Source organism: Porites lutea, chromosome 5 (assembly GCF_958299795.1).
Source record: "Porites lutea chromosome 5, jaPorLute2.1, whole genome shotgun sequence".
NCBI lineage: Eukaryota > Metazoa > Cnidaria > Anthozoa > Scleractinia > Poritidae > Porites > Porites lutea.
In genome coordinates, this window is record NC_133205.1 from 26,547,275 (window position 1) to 26,573,248 (window position 25,974).

The window sequence follows — 25,974 nt, forward strand, 5'->3', positions numbered from 1 at the left end:
AAACTTAAAAGCATGATACGTTATGAGTTTACCGTTTAGGCTATGTCAACGTATCCTTAATTGACAACGCCTGCCTTCGTAACCGTGAAAAATTTGATACTGATTAAGTTCTCGTCTTAAGCTGGGGCTGTAGATCAGTCATCATCAAGTAGCATTTCATTTACGAACTGACTGAAAACTTTGGAAAAACGGAGTTGTTTGACTAGAGAAAGCTTTGAATAAATTGGAGGTAACCGACCTGCTGATGGAGCTTGGGCGGGCGGTGATGGAGGTGTTGGTGGTGAAAAAGGTGGTGAAGGGGCTGCTTCTGACGGCGCCGGTGGTGGAGTCTGTGGAGGTGCTGTTGTTGTCGGCGGTGACTGTGGTGGTGGAGGTGGAGTCGATGGTGGGGGTGCTGCTTGTGGCGGTGGTGGATGTGGTGGTGGTGTTGGTGTTGCTGCTGGTGATGGTGGTGGTGGGGGTGCTGCTTGTGGTGGTGGTGGTGCTGGTGGTGGAGTCTGTGGAGGTGCAACTGTTGTCTGCAGTGGCGGCTGTGGAGGAGGTGGTGATGCTGGTGGTGGAGGTGCTGCTGGTGGTAGCGGCGGCAGAGGTGGCGGATGAGGTGGTGGGGGTGCTGCTTGTGGCGGTGGTGGAGGAGGTGGTGGTGCTGGTGTAGGCTTTAAAGCATTGGCAGGACTAGGACCTGTGAAGACGAAAAACCTTTCTTACACTAGGTATATTTATTTACTTGGCGAACATGTTATGGTGAAGCTAAGCCAGGAGAAAAATCTTAAATTTTATCCATGTCTTCAGTTCTGCTTACGCAGTTAATGCGAACGCAAGGTATACTTCATACGAAGTCTTCATGCGATTCCCAGCTATTTTTGGCGCAAAGATACTCTTGAATTGTCACAGTTTAAAAGATAAGGACTAAATATTTTGCTAACCTTGCTGGGCTGTCACTAACACCTCCACAAAGTGAGGACAATCAGAAACCACCCGCTCTGTAATACTTGGCTGCCCATTCAGAAGGACATTTCGCTTTCCAGCTGGGTCTTCGGCATAAAATATGACGTGACTGTGCAGCTCTGGTCGGTCTATGTAAAACCTCAGTTTAAAGCCAGATCCAGTGACGAGATATACCTCGTGTTTAAGAGAAGAGTGCAGTTTAAATGGAAATCCCAAGAGGTTGATGAAGTTCAATGTGACGCATGCAGCTGAAATTAAAAGACTTAAAAAGTGAATATTTCCATGAATGCTCTTCTTAGAACCCGTTGGGGCTGGTGATGGTGACTGATACATTCGTTCTAGACTGCGAGCAGTCTCTCTGTAAGAGGAGTGCACGCGCGCGGGAGCGTTGAGCGGCGAAGCCGCGAGAGGCGAGAAACGAGGGCGGCAGCCCGAGAAGAAAAAAGAATATAATGTCGAGTCTCTCCCGTCTCGCACCTTTAGTCACGCGCGTGGTTATTTGCGTGTCTCGGGTGTTTTGCTCGACGGACCAAGAAAAAAGAGAGACTGCTCGTAGTCTACATCCGTTCCACAAAGTAATGAAACAGATCCAGTAGAGATGGAGGATCATATCAGCGACAGGTCAAGCGAACACGCTTAAGCGACTTAACCCGCTCACTGCCAAAAGTGGCCAAAGTCAAATTTCGACAAAAATTCCAAATTTCTTTTGTAGAATGCTGAAAAACAAATAGCACCATGTCATAAAATACTGGGAAAGAGGTTTCATTTGAATGGCCACACCATAGGATTTCATCCAGACTCAAAAGTTAGAGTCATCTTTTGAGATTCCATCATTCATTCTGGTAGTGAAAGGGCGGTTATAGCCACGCTTGGAGCCGAAACAAATAGGGGAAATTGCGCACATTTTAGGCGGCAACAACCTACTCATGAACGGTTACGACAGATACTGCAGATAGATATTTGCGGGGGCAATAATCGTCTTAAGTTAGCCTAGTCCCTAAGATCCCCTAAGCGTTCTCTCTTTATCCGTTGTCTGCGCGAAGTCTGCGAGTATCTCTCGGTGACGTCACAGCTCATGGCATGGTAGAGTCCAGGAATGACCGAACCGAAAACGCCTGGGGACTAGGCTGGTCTAAAGTATTTTCCCTTCAAGAGAAACTTGGACGAAAGGAAAAGTAAGGAAGAAGGAGCTTCTATACTGAAAGGTCAACTTTATTGAATTGGCGGACGTTAGTGAACACTCGAGGTTAATGGAATCTGAAAGTGTCGAGCCCCGTGAAAAGTTTATGTAGCAAATTGATGTTCCACGGTGATTGGTCCTTTGTTATTATGGTCAATTTCTTAAACGCTTTCGGAAATTGCGTTATTGCGACATCGTCTGTTTCTTGCATCTTCCTCTTAGTCATTGTTTCTTACCATGAAAGTTGTTCATTAAAAAGATAAACATGCTCATTTAGTGAAACAACTATTTGTCCAGTTCGTTTTATTAGGCTTCCACCGGCATAGCTTGATTAGAAACCGTCTACTTTCGCATTCAATTGCAGGCTATTCTGAAGTTAACGAAATTGTTCCATATACCTATAGATAATCCAACGCTACTCGTTTTTATTACCGACTGAAGTGTCGGTGTTTTGGCACGAAAACGATATAAAAGGGTTATATCCACTAACTGCGCATGTATATCTTTTAAACAGTAAACTATTTATTGCCTGTACATGCGTCGCAGACGCTCTAAACCTTCTGTATAGAGCGTACGCGAATTTATAGTGTACAATATCTGCCTCGTACCCAGACGTCTCTCTTCGATGTGCGCGCAAAGGAAGGCGGGAAGGAGACAACGGGCGAGACGTCGCTTCGCCTGCCTAACTTCGCCTGCTGTCTGTACCCTTCCCATGGTCCATTGCGGTTCATCACCAGTCACTCGCGTTTCGCGCTCGCCTCTGCCATGCGAAAAACGAAGCGCCTGGGGAGGAGGCTGGTACAATATCGTGTTCGAATCACCTTGTTCGAATCCCGCAGAGTCGTAACGACATATGTCGGCGTTTTTGATTGGCTAGTTTCTTGGCGGTTTGTGATTAGTCCGATTTGAATTGAGTGATGACAGGCCAAACACGACTAACAGCTCGTGACAAGAGACGATTATTGAGCTTGTGATAGTGTGAAACGTGGTTTAGACGAGCGCGTGGGCCAACCTCGCGCGGGTAGGAGAGAACCGTGGGAACGAGGTTGTGCGTGGGCCGGCTGCAAAGCAGGCTAAATATTTGTCACAAGTTAATTACCGTTAAAAAAAAAGAGTTAAGGAAATACGGAAATGGCTTACGTCTGCTTGGGATAGGAGCACTTGTAATCCCAGGAAGTGGAGTCGTAGCAGTCGCTGGGCAAACTGGCAGACATGCTAGAAGACCAACGAGCGGTGATGGTGTTGGCGGCGGGACCAAACCAGCCGGGTGCGAGAGCGGTTGCCCACTAATCGCTGGAGTTTCTACTGGTCCGAGAACGCCATAACAGTTCTTTCGCTTATCCACGCCTTCTGGAAGTGGTTCGCCTATGAAGCTACAGCGTGGAAGAACGTCTGGCTGACCTTTGTAAAAATCTAGCACTAGGTTATAATTCTTGTGCATATTTTTCCTCTTTGCGGCATTTTCACAGATATACCAATCTTTGTGCGTCGAATGAAACATTAAATTTCGAGTATACTTCATGACATTGTAAACGGTGAATGAACTTTCCTTATCTGAAAATGTTTATTTTAAAACGTATATCAGAGCAATGAATGAAAAATATATTAAACAGTTTCGGCTTTCTTTTGGTGATATAAAAGCCATTTACAGCTATGATCAGCTATTTGGGGATACAAAACCAGCTCAAGGCTATCTCATCAGTGAACTTTCCGACCGATAGAGGAAAGGCTAAGGGTGAAGGTGAACGCGACTGTGCACTTCAGGAAACCTTTGGTAGGTCTAGCTGTCCCACAATATAGCGCCTCATAAGAGTCCCTTGCCAAATGGGAGGGTATCAATGGAATGGTAGCTTTGACGGTAGCCTGTGAACAGGCTCTCTGTTTGGGGGGACCAAAGGCCTGTTCACAGGCTACTTTGACGGTTGGCAGTAAATTTTTTCAATTTTGACGGCTGACGGTTAAATTTCAGAGCTTTTGACGGTTGACGGTTTTTTTTAAAGTAGAAATTTAGTCCAGTCGATGTAAGTTGATGTAAATATTAACTTGTGTATGATTTAATATTAACTGATATGTTTTGAGGGTTGTGTTGGTCTTTCATTTATAATATTTCAAAATGTTTTCCGATATAACCAGGTTGTAAGGTACTGTTCAGTAATGTTTAGAAAGAGTGTTTTTGAGGATGTGGGAACTGGAGTCCTTGGAGATCAGCTGATCTAGTGAGATTCGAAATACTTTGAAACTTTTTAACAGTTAATCTTGACCTGCATCTTTGACGGTTGATGGTTAATTTTTAGGCCGTTAGACAGCTGACGGTTAACCCCATTGAGACCCTCAAAGGGTAGTTCAACTCCTAAGGGACGGACCATTAGAAAAGTTATGGGGAGGGAGGGGAATTTTCCAGCCGCAGGAATTTTTTTTCGTTATCAAATTCCTTGTATGAATTCTTTTTAGGCCATAGCATGAATATTTTTTTAGGATTAATTGGCGTGCATGAATTTTTTTTTTTTTGCACTTCGCCCGCCCCCTCCCATAAGTTTTCTAATGGTCCGTCCCTAAAATCCCATGATCACTATATTGTCAAACGTCAGAGGAAAAGCCTGTCCACAGACGTTTTTCTTTCCTTTTTTCGACAATTCGACGGCGCGAGAGCGAAGTGAGCAAGCTAGAGTGAGCGCAGAGCGTTGTTTCTGGCTGCGGCCGACAAAGTATCCCGCCGTATCGCGTAAGGGACCGGTCATTATTTATCGCCGGAGTGGGAGGAGGACGATTTTAGGGGAGATCACTTGATTTTTAGGAGAACAAAAGGGGGGATCAGTCGTAACTGAGAACCCAAAAGGGGGAACCGCTTAAAACTTTGGAAGGATTCAGAGGGGGATCACTCAAGTATGCTTGGAAAATAAAGACATGGGGGGGGATCGCAAAAGTCATCCAATTTTATTAGGGGGGGTCACTTCAGTGAAATAACGTTCAAAGGCCCCCAGGCGATAAATAATGACCCGGCGGTCCCTAAACATTTCACGCGTGAGAACACTCTGGTACCCAGGGTACTCCAAAATTTGATATTTTGAGAATATTTCAAATTTTCTTCAGAACATTAGTGTGCTTAGGAGTCTAAATAGTTTTGTACGTTCTAGTCTTAATAGCGAAATACCAAAATTTTAAAATTAATATTTAAAAGGGAAGAATTCATGTTTTCTTCAAACGCTAGAACATACAATAAAATCTGGTTTCTTACCAAACAGCTCCGTGCCATCTCTTTTTTTAAGTAGAAACTTATAGTTTTTTTGTCTGATAAAGTAACCAGGTTCACAAGCAGATTCAAAGGAAACGGTGTCTTTTGATTGAGTGTTTGTATACAATGCGGGAATGCGGGCGATGAAAACATGACACCAGGCATCCAAGTACAACTGACCATCCTTTGATCTCCAGCAATAGTTGAGGAAGTAATCTTCCTGAAGGTACGGTAAGACCAATGAATGAAAGGTATACATTGCATTTGCCACAACTGTGGAGAGAAGAAATGAATAAACGACACAAACAAAAAAGATTAAATTCAAGAACAGTATAGTTCTAGGGTCAGATAAAGAAAGGATTCCTCAAACATGGTCAGTCCTATGATCTTTGACCCCCGCGAAGTCAGCAACTTTAGCAAGTTATGTCCTATTCTGGCTATTAGCCTTAACGATCACTTATTATGTTAGGCAGAAAAACAGTTCCTTGACCTTTTAGGACTTGAGGTATTAATCTATAAAAAATGCTAGGAGACCTATTCTTCAAAATTACTTTTTCACGGTAAAGTGCAGTCGGACATTCAGGACATATTCTTCAAGACGAAAACCATAGAAATATGTTGGTTTTCACTTCACTGTACTAATCCTCTTGGTGGTCAATGTGCGCCTGCTTACGAAAAATGTTTGAACAGGTCAGGTGACTAAAAGATTCAAGGACATTAAGGATGCTGTTTAGGTAAATCCTTAAGTTAAAACTCTTTATGGTTGGAAATTAGGCATTTGGGTTATGTCTTAACATGCTTGAGTCACTACAACTTGAATTACGATGACAGTGAATAGGAAATAAGCACGTTAATGAATGACAGATGGATAACAAATTAAATTTCCCAAATTGATAGCTGATTGCAAAGATGATTGTGTGAAATATCCACGTTGTCATGAGTAGCATTTGTAGAAGGCCTAAATGTAATAAACGGTCCTAAATGTAATAACATTTTGTCCTAAATGTAATAACAATTTGCCCTAAATGTAATTAACTCTTAAGCTGCCAATTACAGTAATTACTCGAATAAGCCCCGCCCTCAAATAAGCGCCGAATTTAGGGGGGGGGGGGGGGGTGGGGGAGTTAATTAGCGCCGCGGCGCTTATTCGAGTAAATACGGTACTAAGCGGTATTGCTATGGTATTAAGCTCCGCTCTCAAATAAGCGCCGCATTTTTAGAGAAAAAGTTAATAAGCGCCGCGGCGCTAATTCGCGTAAATTCTGTACATTTCCTTATGCACTGTGAAACTTAACGTTTACAAATAAATTGCTTGTAAACGGCAAAGTAGCAGTATTTTTCTGAAAATAGCAATATTTAAGTAATAGAAACCTTTTTTCCTGTGTTTGAATAGCCTGATATAAACACTCGAGGGGTTGGGAGAATTCAAGACAGTTATGCAAACCTGAGACGACGTCGAGGGTTTGCATAACTGTCTCGAATTCTCCCAACCCCTCGAGTGTTTATATCAGGCTATTCAAACACAGAAAAAAGTTTTCTTTTACCTAAATATTGCTTTTATCAGAAAAATACTGTTACTTTGCCGTTTACAAGCAATTTATTTGTAAACGTTAAGTTTCACAGTGCATAAGGAAATGTACAGAATTTACGCGAATTAGCGCCGCGGCGCTTATTAACTTTTTCTCTAAAAATGCGGCGCTTATTTGAGAGCGGAGCTTAATACCATAGCAATACCGCTTAGTAATGTATTTACTCGAATAAGCACCGCGGCGCTAATTAACTCCCCCACCCCCTAAATGCGGCGCTTATTTGAGGGCGGAGTTTATTCGAGTAATTACTGTAATTGGCAGCTTAAGAGTTTATTACATTTAGGGCAAATTGTTATCACATTTAGGACTTTATTACATTTAGGACAAAATTTTATTACATTTAGGACTTTATTACATTTAGGACCGTTTATTACATTTAGGCCTTCTACAGCATTACGGCTAACCGAATGCTGCAGAAAAATTCTTTCGATAACGTCATTTACTGGAATTACAAAGTCTCCTAAGGGTCTCCAATAGGGTTCTTCAATCCCGCAATCCCGACTCAAAAATTTCTTGCAATCCCGTAATCCCGAGGGTTATTTTTGGCATTTGTCTGAATTGTTTCTCATTATTGGCCCATTTATTTTTTTTAGCCAATTATCTTTGTATCAAATTTCCAACTGCTACTCGTCTATAATGACTTTCCCATTCTTCATTAAATCCCCTTAAGAAGGACGGCTTGTCCGTTCGAAGTATCGGGAAACCTCAAGTCGCTTTTCTCTTTGCTGGTTTGTTATTAATGTCTTTATTTTTGGCATCTCATTAGCCAAGCATACTTTCAATCCCGAATCTCGCCCCCATTTTGCTTTAAAGTCCCGAATCCCGAGCTTCAAGTAAAGAAAATCCCGGATCCCGAAAAACCTATTGGCTAGCCTAAGATGTTACATCAAAACGTTATTTACTTTTTCTTGCTCCTCCTCCTTTATAGATGAGAGTCCTTGCCACGGTCTGGGCATCTTCTCCTGGTTTTGGAATATAGGTCATATTCTGAGGTGGAGTTCTGGCTATACCAGCCAGTGCAACTCCACCTGCCACTACAGCGCCGGCAGGTGATGTGACTTGCCCGCTTACTACCCCACCTGCTGCTCCCGTGGTACTCTCACTACCGGGCATTCCTGCACCGCCTGTAACGGCACCACTCGAAGCACCAGCTTCTACTCCGGCCCCTGCAGAAACACCCCCTGCAGCACCAGCAGCCCCACCTGCTGCGGCCCCTCCCACACCCACAGTGGTACCTACACCACCTCCCGAAGCAGCTCCTGCAGTCCCTGCACTTGCGCCTCCTACAGCTCCAGTTGCCCCAGCTGCTCCACCACTTGCAGCGGCCCCTACTGTTCCACCTGCCCCTGCGGTCCCGGGTGCCCCTGCCCCTGCTGCTGCACCGGTACCCGCAGTGCCTGCAGCTCCACCAATCCCGGGACCAGTTACTGACACCACGGTACCGTTTACAACATTGATCTTATACTTATGCAAGTCGTCACCATGAAGTTCATTTAAACCCTCTTGCAGTGTTTTTATCACAGTTTTAATAGCTGCTGTTACCCCTGCTGTGGCTCCAGCTGATGCGCCTGCCGCCATTCCCGCCATGGCACCAGCCTTGGCGCCTGCTTTTGCACCACTTTTCATTGCCCTGCTCGAACCAAATGAAGAGCCAGCTTTTGCCCCAGCCAATGCCGCTACCTTTATCAAATATGCCTTGTAGGTAGCATTTTTTGCTAGAAAAACATTATCAATAAAAGATAAATTAGGCCCCATGGATTTTGCACAAGAACAACAGCCTGGAGAATGGCCTTTGATCCAGAATTTTATGTTGTAGCTAGTTTTACAAAAGCGCGTTGTAGTAGAAAAAAAATATTTTTATATGTCAGGAAGTGAAAAAGAGGGTGAGATGGCTTTCTCGGTTTTAAACCATCTTCGTTATGTAGTACCTACTGTGGCTGAATATCAATAGCATAGGATAGTGGACTTATTGATCGTAATTTGACACAATACGACATTGTACTCGGAGGAGGTTTCGCGGTTACCGCGTACCTGTCATTGCTTCCTGAGAAACTGTCAGTAGCATTTATTTTTGAATACAATTGCACTCAAATGGACCCAATATATTAGTACAACGTTATCCAATATTTTTGGCTTGTGCTAGGTCCATTTGGATGGGGACAACAGTTTACAGTTGTAGAAGGCCTAAATGTAATAAACGGTCCTAAATGTAATAAAGTCCTAAATGTAATAACAATTTGCCCTAAATGTAATAAAGTCCTAAATGTAATAACATTTTGTCCTAAATGTAATAAACTCTTAAGCTGCCAATTTTAGTAATTACTCGAATAAGCTCCGCCCTCAAATAAGCGCCGCATTTGGAGGGGGTGGGAGAGTTAATTAGCGGCGCTTATACGAGTAAATACGGTACTAAGCGGTATTGCTATGGTATTAAGCTGCGCTCTCAAATGAGCGCCGCATTTTTGGAGAAAAAAGGTAATAAATTCGCGTAAATTCGGTACATTTCCTTATGCACTGTGAAACTTAACGTTTACAAATAAATTGCTTGTAAACGGCAAAGTAACAGTATTTTTCTAAAAAAAGCAATATTTAAGCGATAGAAAACTTTTTTACTGTTACTTTGCCGTTTACAAGCAATTTATTTGTAAACGTTAAGTTTCACAGTGCATAAGGAAATGTACCGAATTTACACGAATTAGCGCCGCAGCGCTTATTAACTTTTTTCTCCAAAAATGCGGCGCTTATTTGAGAGCGGAGCTTAATACCATAGCAATACCGCTTAGTAACGTATTTACTCGAATAAGCGCCGCGGCGCCACATGCGGCGCTTATTTGAGGGCTGGGCTTATTCGAGTAATTACTGTAGTTGGCAGCTTGAGTTAATTACATTTAGGGCAAATTGTTATTACATTTAGGACAAAATGTTATTACATTTAGGACAAAATGTTATTACATTTAGGACTTAATTACATTTAGGCCTTCAACAGTCTCAACAAATTTAAATCTAATCAAACATCGTCAAACATCATCCATGCAATATCTTTCGTGATCAAAGGCATCAAACAGGCCACAATCAACAATATTGAATCAACTTGGACCAATATAATGGATCCCTTAAAAAAGGCCTTGCACTTTCTATACATACAAGGTTGTAATGGCAACATCGTCCACAAGAATTTAGAGCCGGGTATATAACTATACTGTGTCCCGTCTGGCGTCACAAGTCCGACTTCTAAGTGATCAGGCTGATGGTCATCTTTCATGACAGTTTCCATGTAGTAGTATTTTCCTTTTTTCAGTTCAACAGGGGTAGATGTTTGGGTTACGTACCTGGAATAAAAAGGGTAAGATACGTAAGTCAGATAAATAGAGTAGTTAATTGCAAGTAACAGACTTTTTTTTAATGTCAATGACCTAGGAAATCTCCTCCGTTCTCTTGGGTCCGGTCTTGGTCCTTCTTGAGGGAGTAACGCGCTCATTCCTCGAGCAGTGGCTGGTAAGCGAGCCTACAGAAACCGGCCAGCCTAATAGGTCCTTTAGGAATAGAATGAAATGCTGTATATATATATATAACCTATCACAAGCATCTTTTAGAAGACACTCCCTTCACAACTCAATAAATATAGTACCACAAGTGAAGAGTAAAACAATATGTTTTCCGTCTCTCACCTATATTTCGGCCGTGTTAAACGGCCTTCATCAGGGTGAATGGCCGTTACAAGCATAGCACACCATTATTACATGATAACGAACAAATTTGAAAACTTGCACGCGCTATATATATATATATATATATATATCTGCCTACCTATCGTACTCATATGGTTTGCTGGGAAAACCTCCATCTACATATGCAATCTCTCTTTTGTCATTCGGATCTGTATTTGGGCTGATATACAATTCACTGCCAGCGTTTGATGCTGTCAGAGAAAGTAAAAAATGATTATTTATTAAGCCGTGTATGATATGAAGAATTACATTTCGGTTGATAACACCTTCCAGAACCTTAATTCTATAATTTATCATTTTTCATTGTATTAAAACTGACCAAGCTATCGTGGGTACTTAGTTTTGTTATTCGTTGTTAAATGAAACAAATCGATCTATAAAAAGGATATTTTGTGTTGGTGATGAAAACGATTATGTGAGCAAAAGATTGAAAAAAATCGTACCTTCTTTTTTACTTCTACTAAAACACAGCTTATGCCGCTACACTTAGGTCATGTTCACACGAATCCGAACATTTTTAAAACCGCATAGTTTTTATCTGGATTCTGTGTGGACGGGACGTTAAACTTTTCTTGAAACCGGTTTCAAAACAATGCGGTTTCGGTGACCGCATTCACTAGTTTCTTGTAGACGGAAGTATGTGGCTTCAAAAATTTTCGGATTTGTGTGGACTTGCTTACTCTTGCCTACTGACAAAATTTAGTGCTCTGTGCATAATTAATATTCTGGAATGGTTATGAAACCTGTCAGACTCCTTTGCTTTATGTTTTTGTGGACCTGACGGTGTACAACGAACGTGCAATAGCATTCCTAGCATTTTGATGTTTTTGACCAGTAACTACGTCCCATTAATTTATTTCGTCACGATTTGCCATAAAACAAAGGATTGTGCACCGTTGTTTTTATATTTGATGTTTGTTGTCTCTCATAACCAGTCTCCTCTAATAACCACTATGCTCTCTGTAAGTAAAAACCATAGGCACTTGGTGCGTAACTCGCATTCTCTTAATGCACGTGCTGTGCTGTATACCGAAATAAAAAGATCACACCTTTTCGATTCAAAGCGCGTTGTCGCGTAAAAAGAAAGCCAGTTGTTTGAGAACCTATTCTCCGCTGCTTGGATAACTATGAACGAAATCTTTGTAGTAACGGCATAATAGTATCGGGCGAAGTCTACGCACGCGGCGGGTTCATTAAAAAATATGCAATGATGTCAATGATGGGACTAACGGATCAAGTTTTCAGAACAGTTCACTGCCTCAGTGCCTGATGTGTTAAGAAGCTGAAGCAAAGACTATCAATTTGTGTACGTCAGTATTGCATATGGAATGCTACTTCTAGTAGAATAGCTCTCTATAGCTCCTGAATGAGGAGCTATAAAATATTCTCGTCGGTACCCTAGTGAGATTTCGTTCTTCACAGATCAATTAGCACTGCCCACCCCCCGTGGTACGCAAGTTTGTCCCGCCCATAGAAGGTTTCCGATTATTCAAACATTCTTCGGCTCTGTTCGGGCAGATGCCACCTCGGACAAAAGGTCTCTTGTTTAAGGTTTGATGAGCAAAATAAACCATTTCGTGATACGCTGGTCTGTCGTCATCATCATCATCATCATCATCATCATCATCATTATTATTATTATTATTATTATTATTATTATTATTATTATTATTATTATCTTTATTAATAAATCATCATCATTCAGAGCGTCTGATGAAAGTCTGCTTTTAGAGAAGTCTCGCGATCTCAGGTTTCACCGACCTGACAACTATACTTTTCGCACGTATTACGGTGCACTTTATTTATTTGTTTATTATTTAATAAGAAAGACTTCCCCTGACATACAACAGTTTCCAGTGTAAGAAGTATTCACTAACCATTGCTTTAATACTTACAAATCATAAATATGTGGTATCCTGACTGAAGAGGCTTAAAATAAGTTCTCATCCGAGCACCAAAGAAATCTGTCCAGTTCTGAGGTTGATGAAAATCAGGAACACAAAGTGACTGGGACGGCAGGTGTGGATAGCGTGGATCCATAAGGAGAAATTTGACTCGCTTGAAGTCTATCCTGTCCCATCTCTCTAAATACGCGCCGTTAGTCACTATAACGGAATAAGCAACGGCATAGTCAAGTTCCGACAATTACGCTACAGCTTACTACCGTGAGCGTGCGAGAAAGTTCTCCAGTTGGGGGATATCGCAAGAAGTCTAGGGAAAGGAGAGAGGACACTGGGTCGCCTTGCATGTGTGCTTGCAAGGTGCACACGTATGTTTTCCCTCGTTCTTGTGAGCTTGTTAAATTTGGCCAACGACTATATAATGCCAGATAGCATCAAAAGGCTCTCGAGCAAAATAATTAAGAACTGAAGAATCAACTCGAGGTCCTGTAAATCTCTATTATTTTCCTCGTAAAATGTCTCAAAATGTATCAGTTCATGTATGTAGCGTCCCCACACTGTCTGCCTCGAAAAGCTTTTGCTAAAGGTAGGTAGTGTGTATGCTAAGTATTTCATTGCTGTTAATAAAGTTGTTGTTGTTGTTGATGACGAGGTAGACATGGAGCGTTTTTGCCTTGTAAATACAACAACGTTCTAAAAAAGACTTCTTAGTGGGGAAATTAATTAAGCAAGTGAAGACCCCTTAAAATTCTTACTTACTATGAGGACAAACTGGATCCGCTTTACCAAAAGTTCTTCGTTGCCTCGTCAACACATGGTTATCATCCAGTGCTTGTAATAAAATTGGATAACATTAATTCTTAAATTTATAAATGTTCTTTCCTACTGCCTTATTTCCCTTTCCTACTTCTTGCCGTTCGCTCGAAGTGCCACGCGAGGTCCTGCGATTCACGTACTTCCAGTACTGTCTTTTAAACACTCTTGGCGTCTTAAATCAGTAATTAAGAATCAAATAAGGTAATTTCCGCTCCTTCCAAACGATAAAGATCAAATATTGATTGGTTATGTATATTTCATCAACACGCGAAAAATTAACTCATGTAATGAGTTACAACACCCAAGCTGTAGCGAAGATTAAACCCATTACGCCATAACTTACACCATATGAAGTAATTATTATATCGCCTGGTCCCTCGATTCCATGGTTGCAAGTGTGCATGATTATTGCAAAATTTATACAAAAATTGTGAATCCTTCCGTTATCGGTACACCAGCACATACTCAGCACTCTTGCAAGTTTCTACCTTAAAGGATACGTACCTAGTACGGGCTCACTTAAGTTCACCCTTTACGTACTTTGTTGCACTAGACTTTTTCCCAAAGCTCCCGAGGGCTTCGAGGGAAACGTCATAGAAACTGTCATAGGTAATTCGTTCGTTCTTTTTGGCTTATCTATATATGGAAATTTCCCCGAGACAATTTTACCTTGGAGAACGCGCGGTTACACATTAAAAGGTTCTTTCCCCGGGGGCAACAGCCATCAGGGTAAAATGGCTTTAAGACGGAATCCACCAGGACATTGAGTAATTTTGATTTCCATTGGACAAAATTAATTCAAATTTCACAAAAATTACATTTACATATGAAATTTTTCTGAATTTTACCTGTGTAATCACAATTCTTGTGAAATTTGACATTCATTTTCTCGAACTTCCATGAGAAATTTTCTTTGGTGTTACTGCAGATGTTTTATTACGTCTTTAGCCCTTGAAAAATGTAAAAAAATAATGAATGCAATATTCTTTATTCTGGTACAAAGTTTTTGTCTACTGAAAATTAAAATTACCCGATTTCCTAGTGGATTCCGTCTTAATTACTTTGTTGATTACATACTCTGTAAACTGTCAGTAAGCCTCTAGTTGTTTGGAATACTATTTAACCTCCAATAAAAAACGATGAAGAAGAAGTCACTGGAAAATAGTACAGACAATCATAGGTGTCAAAGTCAAAGGGTTACCATCTTTGTATATTATGCAGCCAAGTCCTGGATCCGAAACTGCAAAGTTTGTTTAACTCTCTCTAGCACATTCTAATATGCATTCGAAAACCCGGAAAAAGTGCAAAACCACACCGGGCCTGGGGGAATACTCTAGGAATTTTTGGGTGGGATATGCCGCTGGGACCCTGAAACCCCCGACCTATACCGGGACCAGGAGCCTATTCCCATCCCCCCCCCCCCCCCCTGACTGGGCCACGTTCAGCTGATTTTCTTACCCTACAATAGACAATGCAATTGATCAGTTTCTTGGAAAATTGTTCAGACTCCCGGATTTCTATCTTTATTCTAGACTAACGGCATATACCAAATAGCCCCAAATATGGCAATAGCCCCCCTCCCGGTAGCCTGCGGTGCAGCCGGCCCACGTATCGCATATAGTGTGGATATACAAGGTTTAAAGTGTCTGCGCGCAGGCTACCCTCCCAGACACCGCGGTCTTTAGGCTGTATGGTATGGTATGGTATTTTAACTTTATTTATACACGGTATTTCCTTCAGGTACATTTACATTCGAGTATAGAAAACTAACTACCTAACTAATCTAGAATCCAAGATAAAAACTAAAATAATAAAGATGAAAAGAAAACACCTGCTTTTGGACAATTGAAATTCAGGTCCCTTAATTTTCCCTTGAATAAATTAGGGGATATCAATTGCTGCACCTCCAGAGACAAATAGGCCGGAATGACCGTGAGCCTCGTCTTATGTAAATTTGTATATGTTAACAAAAATGCGGTCAAAAGGTCGGCAATTGTCAGGCGCGGATCTAGGATAAATGCTGACCGATTTCCTCAACGAGCGCCGAAAACGCAAGCTTCTTGGGGGTCCAGGGGCATGCTCCCCCGGTAAATGTTTTATATTTTAACTCCCTAAAGTCTCCTTTCTCGGGGTTCCGAGTCACTCAGATAGGATATTGGCCAGTTCCATTCACCTTGGATAAAGCCTTGCAACTTGGAAAGTTTTTTATTTATTAAAAATATATCTATTTAAGAAAAATCTGACCGATTTCCGTAAAACGGTGGAAACCGGTGTGGATCCGCGCCTGATTGGCCCAGTTCAGTCAAACGTTTTGTGGTCCCGGAGCGATGTTATTAAAGGAACTGTGTCACGAAATTCAGCCAAATTAGGAAATCACAAAATGCCCATTCAATTAAGAGAAACATAAAACTAAAGGCTCAAAACTTTAAAGGAAAGTTAAAATAACATAACAGAAACAACAGATGTCACGGATGGGCAAAACCTGAAGAAGATTGAAACGGATTGAAATTAGGGTTTTTGAAAACTGTTCAGCCTAATAGTTTTTCAAAGTTGATCCCTGCTGCTTGCAACTTCAAAAATAATGCTCAGGAGACATATTTGTTTGTCTCGGATCTCTGATTTTGTCATTTACCTGTAATTTCTTTGCTTCCATAGCAATTTAGGGCGAGTAAAATTGGCAAAATTAAACAACATGAACTGGACTGCCGTGACACAGCTCCTTTAAGACGGGGAACGGGGATACGAGCTCGCGGAGAAAAATAGGAAAAACGAAAAATAGGAACAAAACCCAACAATTAGTAACTTTATTTTCTATTCCCTGTTTTGTTTTCATTTTTCATTTCCTTTTCCGCGTGGTCGTTGCCCACTCTCTTCCCCGTTTTAGTAAGATACAAAGTACGATGTTCATATCGATTTATATTGCAAAGTTTTCTGAACGACTGACAATCAGGCACAAAATATAAAGTTTCTTAGCTTTTCAAACTCGAACTTCAATTTTTTGTTGTCCATTCTCAGTGGGTTATTCATTAAACGAGAATTTTATTTGTTTTATTCCCTGTTTTATTTACTGACCTGTTCACAATCAGTGCTCCTATAATTGCTGTATAAATATTGGTCTATTTTGTTCACAAATTGTGTGAAAAATGTTGTTGTGTTTACAGGTGTAAATATTAGAATCAAGGTTTTGCTCAGTCCAATATAAAAAATGTCATTACAAGTACTTTGAATTTTTTAACAAATATCATAATATTGAAGAGTGGAAGTTTTCTGTCCGAGACGATTCATAGCTAGCGGAGTGCGAAAAAAAATCCTTACCTGCTGGATTCGCTCTTGCTTTGATTTGTCCACTTTTTTTGGAAAATCTCACTATAAATAGGATGGCGTAGTAAACGACATTTTTTAAACACATCATCGCCAAGGATGTGAAAAAATAACAGGGTACACGATTTTTTTCTTCAAAATTGACATTTCAAACCACCTGTCCCCGCCTGTGATTTGGCGACCACCAAACCTTGAAGACTGCATGGCTATTGTTTCAAAATTTTTAGATCGTTATGATTCTAAGGCTCATCAACTAAGACACAAAAACGGTGAATTATAATCCACTTGTTCCGGGCTCCGATTAATTTATTGCTCAAGTTCACGGGCCACTGTTTTACAACGCTGGCTGTTGACATTTTCGGATTACCCTTACTATGAGCAGGTATAACAGCAGTGAATTCAACACCAGTCAGTTCCACTTGTGATAAACAGTTTTACTAACGAGGCTCATTCCTTAGTGTAGCTAAGCAATTTTCATTTTACGAGAAGAAGAGTTGACTTGCAAGACATATATGACAAACATGTTTTGTAGGCAATCTAAGATGTATGTTTATACTATGCGGGTAGCTTTTCGGGACAACACACGAAAAGCTATCTGGTATCAGTGTGAACACCTATCCGATTTGTGACTCTCCACTTTAGAGATCGGGGTAACGCAGCTTTGCGCGCCGAAATCACTGTTCTTAATCAGATACGGTCTTCGTGCCGGCGAGAAAGCCATTCGGTATGGTGTAAACATAACCTAATAGTACGCAGTTCAGACTTTCCCTTCTCATGTTTGATTGCAGCACTCTTTTATTTGGCTATAATAGTCTGCACCACTCTTTGGTCCTCTTTAGGTATATTTTTTGATATCATATTCAGCCTCATCCAACAACTGTATATCTGCGCCATTGAAGCGAAGGTCTATACATCATTCAATCAAAGTTTATTCTATAGCGTTGTTCAAACAAATACATACGTATATTCGTTGCAATAATCTCATTGCTATGTTGAAAAACAATAAAAAAGTTGTTCATTTGCAGTCAAGTAATGATAAAAAAGTTTCCACAGCAGACGTTCTCCCTCTTTGTATCACCTGCTGTTCAGCGTTTTTTCTTTTGAATAACTCCAAGCAACAGTAGCCTTACAACAATGTGACGGACAGGAATGAATCCAGAAGCACACTACTCGGTTGGTACATCTGCTTGGGCATTCTGCAAACAAACCGCGACTTAGATTATTTGGAACATCCGTATGCTTTGTTAGCATTTACACACCTACAGAAAAAAAATACTTTCGCAAAAGAGTGAACGAAATGAAAAAATCTTGGCTCTGAGTATGTTACTATACCACATTGATTTCGCGTCTTTAATTTGCACCGTCCTCGAATCAACGCCGCACCCAATCAGAAGAAGCGGCGTTTTCTCGAAAATGATATAAAAATTGATAATAAGTACTAGTACCTTACAACTCGGTTAACTGTCAAAAGCCAAACAACTACGATTCTATCTCAGCAAAAAAGTGAGATATGGAGTGGTTATAAACACCGCATCGTAAACGCCATCCCTAAAAATTTATCCAGGGCACGCCGCAGCGTTTCATACGGTAAATTAAAAAGAGTATTTTTAATATTTTAAGCTCGACAACCAGAATTGCCTAGACTTGCTGTAACATGCACGTCCAAAAACACAGGACAACCTAAGACCACTGGCTCTGAAACACTTGTCTGTCCGTTTAAGAAAAGTTCTCTTCCTGTTATGTCAACAGCATTGAAGGTCACGTGGCTATGAAGCTCGGGTCGCTTTATAATAAGTTTAAGTCTGAAGCCAGGCCCAGTAATAAAATATCCTTCGTGTTTGAGCGATGAGAAGAGTTTGAAAGGCAAACCAAAATTGTTGATGAAATTCAAAGCGACACACCATTCTGTAAAATTCAAATGCAAGTACATTATGGACAGTGTAGCTGAGAAAGTACTCGGCTCATATTGTAAGGGAATCCAATCATCATTTTAAGTTATTAACCCCCGTGAAATATCTAAATTCGAACTCGGTTTCATTCGAATTTTGGTTTCATGGTTATATTTACAAATTTTTTTAGTAATTCTATCTCGAATTAGTATTATTATTATCAATTTTTTGCTCTAGTTATATGAAGGGTTGGGATTACAAGGGATGAGGTATAATAAGAGCAAGGAAAAACTGCCAATTAAGGATTTTATAAGTCAAAAGAGTCTTTCAAAGTCTCTCGAAATGTCTCGTCTTGCGGGCTTATCCATTCACATATATGACGTTACTGAATAGAAAAATGAGTTAAAGTCGCTCCAGCTCCGTTAATAACCAAAATGCCTTTATAAAGGTACATAAAGGAGTACCACTAGTTCAGGCATTTTCAATGAAATATGAATGAAAGGGTTACCGTTTTGGTCGAAAGTGCAATATAAAAGGTTAAGTGGCCAGGTTGGACCTCTGGGCGCACCCTCCCCGAACGAAACGAGTAGTCCCCATTTTTCCTCAGAGATAGTAGAGCGAGCGAAACGCGAGCGTGCGTGAAAATCACCCCACGCGAGAAAAGGCGAGACGCATCGTGTCGCCTTTTCTCGTGTGGGGTGATTTTCACGCGCGCACTCGTTTCGCTCGCTCTACTATCCCTGAGGAAAAATGGGGAAGTTACTCGTAGTCCAATTTAACACTACCGTGACTCACGTCTAGGAGTTGGAGATGTTGAATTCGCTGCTGGTTTTATAACCGGGCATGTTGGCAAACACGCAGGCAAGACGGGCACTGATGGTTTTGGTGGCACCAAAGGAGGCGGTTCAGGAGGTGCTTGTCCATTTATGGTGTTAAGTGACACGGGCCCAATCGCACCTTGGCAGTTTTTTAGCTTACTCATGCTTGGAGGTATTGGATAAAGCAAGAAGGTGCAACGATCGAGAACATCCGGGTCGCCATTGTAAAAGTCCAAAACTATTTTAATCTTTTGTCGGACTGTCCTTAGTTTTGATGAGCGCTGATCACTTTCACAGATGTACCAGTCATCGTGCATGGAATGAAAGAGAAAATTTCGGAAATACTTCATGACTGAGTAAATATAGAATGATGCATCTTTATCTAAAAAAAACAAAAATTAAAAAGGCAGTGAGCTAAAAAGGAACATTAGCAAACTTAAGCTGCTGTATACTTTAATGCTGCGCAATGTGGTAGACAGTTCAGGGATTATTTGCTTTCCGAAAACAGGAGGCGAAACTCCAGCATTTGTTGAGATTCAAATCCCAATTTCCAAACAAGAAATGTTACGATTGCGAAGTGACGGGTGTCACCTGGTCCCCCAAAATGGCTATGTTCTAGAGCAGAACTAGATAGCTATGTTCTAGAGGGAAACTAAATAGCTATGTTCTAGTGAAGTTGGTCATCATGGTTATAATAAATTGCAATGGCATATGTCAACCCCAACAGACTTCTTTGTTAAATCTGTTTCAGCCTTTTTGGACTTGAACATGCACAACGGTCAATAGCATTCCTATCAATCTGAATGTAATAGAAAAGTCGCATTTATTATGAACATAAAAGCTAATTTTTTGGACAAGCAAGTCGTAGGTTTCAAGCTTAAGCCCTTTGATCGGTTCTGTGTTTTATCCTTGGTCTTCCTTTTTCTTGCAAATAGATCGAAAAAAATTTTATTTAACCTAATGGTTATCAGACTAAGCTCATGCACTAAAATCTTTCAATGACTTACCAAAAAGAGATGATCCATCTCTCTCCTTAATCAGCAGTCTATAGTTCTTCTGTCTCAAAAAATACCCAGGCGCGCAAGCTGACTCAAACGAAACACTATCCTCATTCCCATCACTTTGTCCACTATACAAACCTGGAACGTGCGCAATGAAAACGTTGCATACAGGCTTCAAGAACATTTGCCCATCAAACGATCGCCAGCAGAAATTGAGAGTGAAGTTTTCCTGATAGAATGGTATTAGGCCTGAATGAATTGTATACATTCCTTTGTCCACAACTGAAAGAAGAAATCATAGTTTTGATATCAGAGTATAAGACTAAGCTGATCACATCTCATTGTCATAAATCGCGATCACATTCTTCCTTGAAGTTATCAAATAAAACTTATGGTACAAGAAAAGGTTGAGCATTTGTTGAAAAGTTTCAGACTTCTTATGAAAAATCAGGAAAAAAGAAAAGCTATTATGGTTCATGATACAAAAGCTGGAATCTCTGTAAGATGTACTAGGACGTCACGTGCTTATTTTTATCCATTTTCTGCAAGATAAATACCAGTACGACTAACTTACTTTTGGATGCACCGCCAGCTCTCCATACCAGTGATCTTGCCATTGTCTGAGGATCTTCTCCTTGTTTTGGAATATAAGTCACCTTTCTATGTGCATTAGGAGGCATTGAAGACTTAGAATTGGCGCCGCCACCCGTTTTGTTTTGAAAGTTTCCACCTTTTCCGAAACCCCAGGTACCACCGGAAGCTCCCATTGCTCCTCCACGACCCCCAACTCTTCCACCTTGAGTTCCACCAGTTGCACCGGCTTCTTCATTTCCCCTGTCACCTCCTCCTGCACCTACTTCACCGGTTCCTTCTTCTCCGGCTCCACCTGTCTCTAATCCTTTACTATTTCCAACTCCACCCCCTCCCCACCCTTCTCCTCTGCCTTGCCCTCCTCCCCCACCCCATCCACCTTTCCCTTCCCCACCACCACCGGCTCCACTGACTCCTCCTGCTCCTTTGGCTGAACCGGCCTCCCCACCACCTCCTCCCGCACTCCACGAATAACCTGTAGATCCAGAAGAACTGCCAACAGGTTCATTATCCAATCCAGGACCAGTCACCGACACCACTGTGCCGTCTTTAACAGTGATCTTAAATTTGTGTCCATCATCACCGTGAAGTTTATTCAATGCATCTTCCAGTGCTTTTGTTATTGTTTTAATGGCCGCCTTCTCACCAGCACTTGCTCCTGCTGATGTTCCAGCTTCCCTTCCAGCCATGGCACCGGCCGTGTACCCTGCTTCTGCACCAGACTCCCTCGCCCATTTTTCTCCATAAAATTTACCTGCTTTCGCTCCTGATTGTGCTGCAGCCGTAATTAACACCTTACTTTCTGTCGTGTTAGGTTCTAAGAGGAAAATACACTTAAGTTAGTTTTAATAGAAACATCCACGGTTCTTTGTCAACTTTGATTGGTGTTAGTTAGCAAAAAACCACCAACACGGCTGAAGAGAACGGTCTTAAAATCAGTAAAGCTGCCTAGATTGAAAGATATTCCTCTGAGTTGAAAAGTAACGAAGATAAAGCTCAGAAAAGTCACAGAATTTTACAGACATTTGTATGGTGAGGGAGAAGGGTGGAAAGTTTTTGCCCCACACTATACAAACATTAAAATTTCACGGCTTTGTGGAGCAACTGAATATCTCGCTTTGGACGACCGTGTCATCTTTAAAATTTCCTAATTCTAAGCCGCGTTTTCCAGCGGGATCGATGGTTATTCTCTTTCTGGTCTCTATTAAAATTTGAAAGAAAAGAAAAGAAAATATACCCTGAAAGGGTCGACAGAATTAGGAGAGAAGCAGATGACTGAGAAGATTGAGGTCAATCTTCATTGAATAGGCTTCCAAATTAGCCTAAAAATGTTACGTTAGTTGACGTTCATCTTTTTCCTTTGGTTTTTGGTTTTATTCCCACTTTTTAACTCTGACTATCCAACATAACCATGCAAACAAACGAAGAAAAATGAAAATTAAACTAAGGATAAAATTGAACTAACTAAATATATATACTGACTCTTCATTTGTTTGAGAGTGGTCCAAAGGAACTCCGATGGTATCACTTCGAAAACTTTTCCACTTGGTGTTTTTAAACCAACTTCCAAATGATCCTTCTGATGGTCATCTTTCATTAGAGCCTCCATGTAATAGTATTTTCCCTTCTTCATATATACTGCGTTTGAGGTCTGTTTTTTGAACCTACGGCAAGAAGAGAAATGCAAAAAAATGTGTTTCTAGTTATCCACGATCTCCCATACTGAGGTCAAGTTCTCTGGGGTACTGACTTGTTTCTGGTCGTTTGTCGAATAGACTGCGATTGAAAACTGTGACCCCATAAACGAAATTATTACTAGAGAGATGACATTAAATTAGGTCAAAGAAAAAACACGTCAAAGCTTGACATATACTCAAATCTGGGTCAGAAATACCATGTTCAGGCCCAAAGACGATTTTACAGATGACTGGAAGGCATTATGGATTTTTGCCCGCGTTCCAAAGAAAATCGTATAACGCTGTTTATATGCCTTCATTATCCTAGTCTGAGTTTTTTAAAATTTAGAAGAGGGTATAGACCGCAAACGTTGTTTGAAAACCGCATCTATAGCCAGAAAACTTAAAGGGTGAAAAGCGTATTTATGAAATCAGATGGAAATCACCAAAATTGTCACTGGATCGGTTCAGATATTTCAAGGATTTTGAATCTGTTTTCTTATAAAAGGACTACTAAAAAGTGATAATCATAAAAGTGCTACAAATATCCCCGGGAGATACCCTTGTCGGGCGAAGCCTTCCAGTATAGATCATCATAGGGAGTACCCCCCCCCCCCCCCACCCGGGACAAATATCCCACCTGTCATACTCATACTGTCCAGTCGAAAATCCTGCTTGTACAGCGCAAATTAGAGCCTTGTTCTTAGGATCGTAATTTGTACTGAGGAACAGATCACTTCCACCTCTAGATGCTGTTAATTAAGTAAAACATTTCAGTCATTCCAAAATAATACAGCAGTAACAAAAAATGGGTTCCCGTGAATATAACAAAGTATTACAGCATTGCAAAGCGTAAGGACACTAAAATTTTGTTGTTAATTGTTTCCACCATTTTTAAACCTGCAAAAATTAGAAGGTTTTGCTTATTTTTAACCATTCAAAGGAGTGGTCAATGTCACTGATGGGTCTCTCAATTCAAACCATGACAAGATAAATATAATTCATAAGATCTGATAATAAGCTCGTTGTGATAGTTGTCGTAGCGGGGATTTTAGTTTTTATTTTAGAAAATAAAAGCCGCGTTTGTTATGGAAGAATTGCCAGACAATTAGGTGAAAATAAATTTTCACTCTTAACTTTGTTACAAGCCTATAACTTTTCGTTGCCACTAGTATTTTTTCGTATTTACTCACACTGCATTTCAATCCGAAGATTGTCAGTGACGAATGTATTTCATTGCCAAAGAAAACAACTTACATATCATGAAGTAATGGATGCCGTTTTCTGTAGGCACAAAATATGTTCTTAAACGAGTTCCAAAGAAGTCATCCCAGTTCGAGGGCTGCTCAAACGTGGGAAAACAAGTTGTATAGCTAGGTAGATCTGGATAACGAGGATCTGCTTTCAGAAATTCAACACGGTTATAGTCGATTGTTTCCCATTTCTCTAGGTAAACGCCATGCTCCACTGAAATGAAGACAAGAATAAAAAAAGTAGTTAGAATCGAACAGTAAAAACTCAATTCGGATTTTTTTCATTTTTCCCTTAAGCCTTAGCATCTTGCCTTTCCTTAGAGACGAAACTTTGCTCCTTTTTCTCCCCTTTCACCCTGGTGTAAATTGAGTACCGGTGATATTGCCGGGAGTGACCCTGCGGAGGACAAACGTCCCATCCATGGCCAGATGGGAGTCGTATTTGAATTCAAAAGATTTGTGATACGAAAGGAAAATGCATGGCAGTGGTACTGCTAGTTGGTTTATTTAATCATCGATTTAATAGTTTTTTGTGTCTCAAATCCCCATTACACATTTGCTTGTGAGACTGATTGAAAAATAAAGAAGCCTTGACTGTGCTCTTTTCTGTAGTAAAGGACGCAGGAAGAAACTAGAGCACAAAAGGAGTGTAGGAGGAAACACGAGGCGTCCCACACATTACTTTCTAATTTTCTCAAGGAACAACTGGCAGATGGCGTTACAGGTTAAGCTCCATAAAAGAATGTTTTTCAACCAAACTTTAATTTTTTAAAATTTATTTTGTGATCTCTTTTATTTCAATTAAGACGAGTTTCGTAAAATTTACTCTCCGGGTGTTGTTTGAAATAATAGATAAAATCTCTGTAAAAACTTACTGTTACAGGGTGGCCCTGATTTACCAAAACCTCTCTTTGTTCGAGAAACCTCCACATCGTCAACAGCTATACGTTCTTCAATGAAAAATATATATTTTATATCATTAAAAACTGAATCATTGGATAATGCAATTCTAGAGCTGTGATTGGCTTTGCCTCATGGTATATGAGCCATTATACCATGCTCTCCAAATGTGGTAACTGTACGTACGAGTCTGCTCAAAATTAAAAACAAGCTGTAAATCGGTTGTCTTGACAAATAAAGTCGGAAAGAATTCTCGATATTTTGTGAGCGTTTTTAATAAATCAATTATTCCACTCGCGCTCTTTGGATATGAGATGATTATCCACCATCTCAAATCCAACGCGCACTACTCGTCGAATAATGGTTGAATATTATGTATATAATATAATTATAAACTCAATCAAAGAAAGTATTTGCCCTTTGGTCGTTAAATGGAAAGTATCTAGAGCTCCGTTGTATTTCTAGCAAGTACTCCTTTCTTCCAAGGTATAAGGTTATCGTTTTCTCGGTTCAAAGTTTAGCACTTGACCAGTACGCTTTATTACATTTAGTCAAACTTTAGTTTGAAAGCCGTAAGTGTTTGCAGATGGTCAAAGGGGACATATGAACGCCATTTGTTCAGCCTGAAATAGGCCTGGACAATTTGCCTCACTATGGAGTAGTTAAACCATACATACAGCTGTTGACTTTAAAGAATTGTAATCGGTATTGGTAGATACGGCAAATAAGAGAACAGAACTTGTTTATTACATACTGAGAGAATGAATTAATGGCTTCTAAACAAAGAAAATACAACGAATGGTTATTTTATACATCGTTTGGTTATTTCCTGGCCATGAGTTTAAATTTTCATCTGATTCTTATTTTATACTATTGGTTTAATTTATCTTAAAGAAACGTCACCTCTAGGTACTTGAAACATTGAAAATGGTTTAAAATTGAAAATCAAGTCCAGTCTTAAATCAATAGAAAGTTTACCCCGTAAGAAATTTATGTGGGCCTCATCTAAGATGTTTCACGCTTTCACTTACCTCCTAAACGTTGGCGATTAATCTTCACCTCACCACCTCCAGAGGGGTTAATCAAGACGGAAAAACAAAGTTTAAAACAGACAAGGACAAGAAACTCCAT

At 40.5% G+C, this 25,974-nt stretch overlaps 1 pseudogene; it reads right to left on the reverse strand.

The window, feature by feature from the left end:
- Positions 1 to 871: 871 nt before the first annotated feature.
- On the reverse strand, positions 872 to 25,974 carry LOC140938155 (uncharacterized; annotated as a pseudogene).